The 6,879-nt window shown below is 48.1% G+C and overlaps 1 protein-coding gene across 3 annotated transcripts in view; it reads left to right on the top strand.

Moving 5' to 3' along the window:
- The first annotated feature begins 210 nt into the window (after positions 1-210).
- Positions 211-6,879, top strand: part of TIAM1 (TIAM Rac1 associated GEF 1) — a 491,618-nt gene continuing 484,949 nt past the window's right edge. Inside the window, exon 1 of one of the 3 annotated variants that reach the window (XM_085623101.1) lies at positions 211-346. The gene's annotated coding sequence lies outside the window, so the exon portion shown is untranslated. The remainder of the gene's footprint in view (positions 347-6,879) is intronic. The other 2 variants (XM_085623102.1, XM_085623103.1) reach the window with 2 other exon arrangements.

The raw sequence follows: 6,879 nt of genomic DNA, 5'->3' as shown, positions 1-6,879 counted from the left end.
AGGATTGAGATCCTGCCAGGGCCGGCCACCTAGCCATTGTTCCCGCCCTGTGAGCCGCAGCACCCCGCGGAGGTGTCCACGGGAACCCGGAGGAGCAGAGAGGCAGGGGTTCACCCCTAAGCCGGGTCCCTGCATCGCGCGCGGGGACACACCAAAAGGAGGAACCCGGCAGATGAAAGGGGGAGCTGCAGCCGAATGCCCGGTGTCGTCTTTCCAGTGAGGCTGGGCGCGGGCTCCGCCCTCTCTCTGTCAGCCTGAGGGGAGGCAGCGCCGCCGCTTGTTGTCACTGGGTGCAGGAGCATGTGGACGGAGAGATGGAGCCAACGCCGCCGGCCCTGCGTGCACGGTAGGTACCCCCAGCGCACCGCCGCGATGCCCGCAGCGCCAAAGCCCGCTCTACGGCCACCCTGGGTGCCGGTGAGCGGCTGCAGTGCAGGTCGGTGTGCGGCGCGCATACACTGGAATCCGGCAGACAAAGCCCCCGCGCTGCACGGACGCCGGCCGGGCTTCAAGGTGCGCAGCGCCGCGTCCCTTCCATTGTGCTCTGTGCTTTATCCTCTGCTTCAGGGGCCGCGAACGGCACTCGCGGGCTTGTGGCATCTCATGTCAGGTTAAACTGCTGTGTTTGGGTGTTTACTTCCTGGAACTGCCCTCGCGCCTCTCTCTGCGTTTTTGGTGGATGTTGGGGTGTTTATACCTGCCAAGTGGCCTTGGGTGATACCTTGAGCCAGTCCTGGGTTTGTAAGCAGCAGCTCTTTGCATGCCGGGGCTTCAAGGATATTACAAACTGTAAGCCCCGTGCTGCTGGTTTAAAAGCCAGGACTCGGGGATGGTGATGCTCCGGTCACAAGGCCAGTTGTTAGACATGCTTGGATTTGGCCTTGGTGGATGCACAGTTGTTCTGCTGCTCTGTTTTGCAACTGCTTGCGTTCCGTTCGCGTGCGGCTTATCACGGCATTACACAAACGCATCCTTTATCTGTACACGGAAGCCGAGGTGCCTTGCAATATCCTTATAATGTACAATATGGGATCCCTCTCGCATAGATGGACAGAGACGTCACTGTGTGTAGAACCAGAAATGTGGCACTTCTCTCCTGCCACATCTCCAAGGAAGGCACTTTCAAGAGAAACGGATCCAGTTCAGTTGTGGGGCTTAGTTACAATGGGTGCAGCAGGTGCAGTGGCACCAGGGCCCAGGGGCCCATCGAACCATGAAAAATCCCAGCCAGACGGGCGGTGGCACCTTTGCTACCTACTGAGGGGTCCCACTGTAGAAATCAAAGCACTTGGGGGCGGGGAAGTAGGCAGATGGTTACGTGCTCATGTTTTGATAAGGAACCATCCGAATCACGTGCGCCCTCTTCTCCCCCTCCCCCCCCCCCCCCTTGCATTACTTTGCGTGTGAAAGGAATGGTGTCCCAGGGTGGATTTTACGGGCCAGCAGTCCATCCTCGGGAGGAAATAAGAAATAATTTATAGGTCTGAGTGCTCTAGCGCGGGGTTGCTGGTGGGGTCAGAGCTAAGAGCCTCGAAGCCCGGATTAGGCTGCTGCGCTGTGAAGTCTTCTCAGACTAAAGCGCAGGGATGAGCTGGGGTTTAAAGCTGCGCCCATTCGTTAATCACTGCTGTGGGGGTTTTCTGTCTAGTGCCAGGTCTAATGAGGTTTACGCTACTTACGCATTAAGGAGGACTGTTGTTTTACCGTCTTAGCTGACACAAGCCGGTATAATAAGACGCACGGAATTCCCATCACTTGAGTGTGTGTTACTGTCGCGACATTGGTTCAGGTTTTCACGAAGCTCCCATGTAACTACACGCATGTCGTATGTTCTGTTATTGTTGATTCCTCTCAGAAGCAGGCGCTCTCAGCAGCATCTTCTGAAATTCTAGTCACCTGGGAGCCTGCGCGTGCCCTTTGATCTGCGCTGCCTGGTGCCATGTCTTTTTCCAACCCTGGGTAATATGTACCTGTGACAGAGGAGGGGGCCGCCTGCGTGTCTGGCTAGGGCCATCTCATTTTACGTGCAAGTTTAAGATCCCACATGAGTCGTCCATCACTGTGATGTTCGCTCTAATAAAGACATTTTATCATGTTTTATTTTTCGACTGCAGTGTGTTCTGGACTTGAAGACACACGTGTCGTTTGTTTTGTAAATAATGACTTTTCAACCTTGCTGTGTTAGGACATTTATTGATGATAGGGTGTTTCGTGGACACACACGTTTGCTAGCCTTGTGAGCAAACATACCCCAATGTATTTAAAACTGCATACCTTATATGTGTTTGCTATGATGAATTTGCAAAATCTCTCTCCCCCCCCCCCATATTGCATTCTTTCGTGGTGTTGTAAAACATACAATTTCATTTGGTACTTGTGCAACGTCAAAAAATAGATATGTCTGTTTTTTTTGGTTTTTTTAGTTTTAAATAGCGCGAACTAGACCCGATAAATCGGTTATCAGAGCGCTTTACACGAGCACCATGTGCGTTACAGAAATCCACATTCATTTTTGTTGGGCCCGGGGAGATTAAGTGATTTACCCAGAATCACAGGATGTTGAGCGTCGTTGCCGAGATTCGAACCCGGTTTTCCAGCTTAAAAATCGACCGCTCTAGCCCTAATCCTCCATCCTCTCCTACTAGACAGCGCACTCTCTGTTTGTTGGAGAGTAATGTCGGCTTACAGTGAATTTAGAGCCCATCCAGTGCTTACATTCATTGTATTGTGGTTATATAGTACTTACTATTCCTGATGTGGCGTTGCAGCGCTTCACACCAGCCAGCGCGCTGCTCTGCAACCCAAGGTCAGTAGTTACTTCAGTGGTTGCTGTTGGTTCTTGGGTTTAGTCTTGTGCTGTCAAGGAGACCATTCCGTGAATTTACTCCAGTGTCTGTGTGGTGCATTCAATTAGCAGGAGTGAGATTAGTAGATGGGCTAGATGGAATTGGGTATTGCTTGGTTGCTGGGCATGACTTTAAAAGGAGGGTAGTTCGTGATTTTTTTAGATGAGCTGTTAGCACTCTGCAGAAATATAAAAACGGATTAAGGAGAACATGGCTTAGATTACTCTGTATTCATACAGAGGAGGTATGCAGAGGGTGGACAGAAGTGAGGGGATCATTTTAGAAACAAGCATTGGTCTCGCCTATGTGAGAGCTATTTACTTTGCCAATGACTTTTAGCCATGTTGTACAGTAGCGTGACTGCTTTTCTGCACGGAGAAAAGTTAGTGGTGTGACAAAGAGTGGAGTATCGCTGAGTAAAGTGGTGTGGAGTGGAGTTACATAGAGTGGCATTGTGTGGAGTGGAGTTGCGCATAGTAATACAGTTGTGGGTCAGTAGAGTCACCGGATATGGTGAAAGCAACATGAATAAGAAGCTATAAGCTTGTGTTAAAAAAGAACATTGGACATCCAGGGATAAAGCTTGTAAAATAAAAAATACTGCATTGCAAAAAGACGAGGAAAAACACATGCACTTGGTTCATGCTCCATGGAGGAGCTAACACAAGAAAGGAACAGAAGCCTACGGGAGGTGAGCTGAGGTATCAAAAGATTGCAAATGAGAGTGACAACAAAAACAACTAGTGATATGCTGAGGGCGGGTTCTAAAACAACTGAATTGTAAACAAAATATCTCACAGCACAATGCGTGCAATGTAGGCGAGACCTAGAAAGTAAAGGAGACAATCAGAAGTTTTAGGTGTGTCAACATTTTCAAGTAAAGTTTTAGAAACGTAGAGTAGATTTTTGGAAATATCATGCATTCTAAAGATCCAAAACGGTAGGAAGAAACATAATCTTTTTTCATGTTACATAGTGTTGCATTAGGTGATTTTGACAGGTCCTTGAATCAGGCGAACGGTCTGTCTACTGCTAGGCTATTGAAAGACATGGCAGCTGATCAGACCTGTGGTTGGAAAGAGTAAAGTCATGGCTAAACTCATCAAAGGGAAGTATTAAGAGCTGTATCTTGCACTTGACTGAAGCAGTAACCTCGCAATGAAAGCAACGTTGGAGAATATACAGGGTAAATAAAGCAAATATCTAATGCAAAAATGTAAAAAGGGAAATTGCCACTCTCATTTGCTTGCCTCATTCATTAGCTTGCATGGGCTTCCTTTGTGTGTTTTCACCCCCCCCCCCTGTGGTAATTTGTTTGTAAATAAGTAACTCCCAGGGCCTTTCTCGGGAGGCCCCTGCAGCTTGCACCATCATTGCCCCTGCCACTGCTGCTAATGACGGTACCAACACAACTACTAACCATCCCACTTCTGCAAGTGTGACAGTTCTGACTACTCCAGGACACCCAAAGCTGAAAGAATGGCATAGATGGCAGATATTATTTATTCTTATTGTATATTAAATTATTAAACACTGTTTGTCTGCTCAACTCAAAATTTGGAAAGACAGTGGCACCATGTGGTAGACTGTCATTAGAGTCGGTGCTGAGAATAAAGTGCCGGTGCTGAGCACTGGAAACCAACAGCTCAAATTAAGCACTGCTCCCCTGGAGCATGCACGCATTACTTGTGTCCTTACACTGCTCACTTTTCAGGCTCTTAATGTTTCTTTTTAGGTCGAACATTCGAGACCTCTTGTGTATATACTTATATGTGTATGTACTTTGTGGGCTCTGGAGATCAGCCCTAGGACTTGTCTGCTTCCGCTAAGGGACTGTTTGTTCTGTTCAACTGCCTCTATTTATCTGCCTTGTTGTTTAAGCACTCCATGTGAATGCATGTGTTTTTCAGCTGTTTCCTTTGTGTGCTTCCACTTCCTCTGCAATCTTTCTCTTCCCCTTCCGTAATGCACCCATTTGCTTCTCTCGTGGCGTTGCTTTCTTCCTGTCGTGCTTCTGCCCCCAGCTCCAGGTTGTGCTCTTTCACCTGTTTGCTTCCCCCTCCACCTTCCCCTCGTTCCATTTACTTCTGTCCCTGCACCCTCTGTGTTGCTTTTGAAAAACGTCTGAGAGCTTCCCACCTTGAAGCATTTGCATCGGCCGCCTCTCCCTGCAATAGTCCACTACAGACTTAGTTGCATGATCTGTAAGCTCAGTGCATGTGGTGTCATGAACCCTGCTTGGAGCATATGTCTTGCGGGCTGGCTGGAAATCCAAACCACTCACAAGACACACACCCTCTAATGGCCTTCTTTGACACGTGGTCCACTACTCTAGAAGGGCCTCCCTTTGCACCTTACTCTTTCTCCCTCATTGCTGCATTTCAGTAGTCTCTGAAACCACCTGTTCATAATCTTCCTACCATACTAGATGTTAGACCCTTCCCCTCTTGGGGATTCTGGTTTCTCTCCACTAAGATACTCTGTTTCTTCTACAGTTTTCACTGCAGGTGTCTCTATCTTCACACGTGGTCTATGTATCTTGTTGCTGTGTTCAGGATCCGCTGTCCTCTGTGGCAAGGCCCCCACTTTATAATTGTTCCCAATTAAAAAACGAAGCATAAACAATGCCCCACCAGAGTCGTTTTCCCCAGTTTGATTTTGTTTTCCAATCCATGAAAAATAGCCTATGTCCATTTCAAAAACATCTAGGTTCATGGCTCCGATGGAAATTGTGATAAAGAGGAGAAGGCGCACAGGTGGTGTTCTACAGATCTGGTGAACTGGAATGGTTCAATCTATGTTATTGTTTTTTTTTATTTATTAAAAAGCCCCACCCCCACTCCTGTTTTGGTACCATGGAACTTGCCTGCAGCTTCTGGAGATCTGTGGTTGGCTGTTCCTCCACAGCGGGTGTTTGAGTCGGATGGCCCAAGCTTCACCTAATGGTTCTAGAATTAAGCTGAGCAGATCTTGACATATTGTTTCCCCAGGGGATCGCTACTGTCGACTCAGATTTTTAACTGTTACGTTTTTAGGTCTCGCCCGAGCTATCGCGTAAGCGATGCTCTGCGAGACATTTAGTAAGGGGCTTTTGAAAGTGCTCCCAAAGGCTGCAGGCGGATCAGGTACAGTGCATGTGCGCCAGGCGCGCGCACCATTTGTCAGCCTGCGTGATCACTTTTGCGGCCGCTTTGATGTTCTCAGTGAGACGCGCGGCCACTGAGAACATCAAAGCGGCTGCAAAAGTTCACACCATTTGCCAGCCTGCGTGACTCTCTCCGCCTTAGTGTGCGCGACGTGTCCTACCCCCGCCCTTATCCCACTTCCTGCTTGTTTTTTTAACCCAGAGCCTCCGTTCACATTGTATATCTTCTTTGGCATTCCCTTTTTATGGCTCGCGCCCTGCGTTGTTACTTACAGCTGACAACCCCGCGCTGCGCTGTATTATCTGGAGCAGTGGCTTTAAAATAGGATTTTCTGATCTGCCCCTCCACCCCCAAGCAGTGCCCACGCTGCGCGTGCCACTTTCCTGCCTTCCCCTACCAGAAGCCGGGCCAGAGTTTTAGCACTAATGTGGAAACCGAACATTCATTGCCTCCTGCCTTCATACCAAGTCGCAGTCAAACTGAAAGCAAATAATTCCTGTCACCATTTCTGTTCCTCTGAGTTTTTACTGTTTTTAAAGAAAATGTGTGAAACGCATCTCTCAGCGAGTTGTCATAGGAGAGTCGGGCTTCCTTATCGCTGGAATGTCTGATTACAGAATACCACTTTCCTGCGACGAGCCAACAGCGCGCTCAGGCCATCCAGGGCAAAGTTTCAGAAAAACCAACATATTTGTGTTAAAATATTGCATGTCGCACAACTCTACAAGGTTGAGAACTTTTGTTTCAGCTTTTGCTCTGCTGTTTTTCTTGAAACAGGCTACTGTAGCATGCTGAGCTTTAAGGTTAGATTGTGTTTTTGTCCATTTTATCTATCTATCTATCTATTCTCCCAGATTTCCATGTACTCTGTCATCCTTTCACACATC

This window comes from Triturus cristatus, chromosome 8 (assembly GCF_964204655.1).
Source record: "Triturus cristatus chromosome 8, aTriCri1.1, whole genome shotgun sequence".
NCBI classification, from domain to species: domain Eukaryota; kingdom Metazoa; phylum Chordata; class Amphibia; order Caudata; family Salamandridae; genus Triturus; species Triturus cristatus.
Note: the sequence above shows the minus strand (reverse complement) of the source record. Positions and strands in the feature narration are given on the sequence as shown.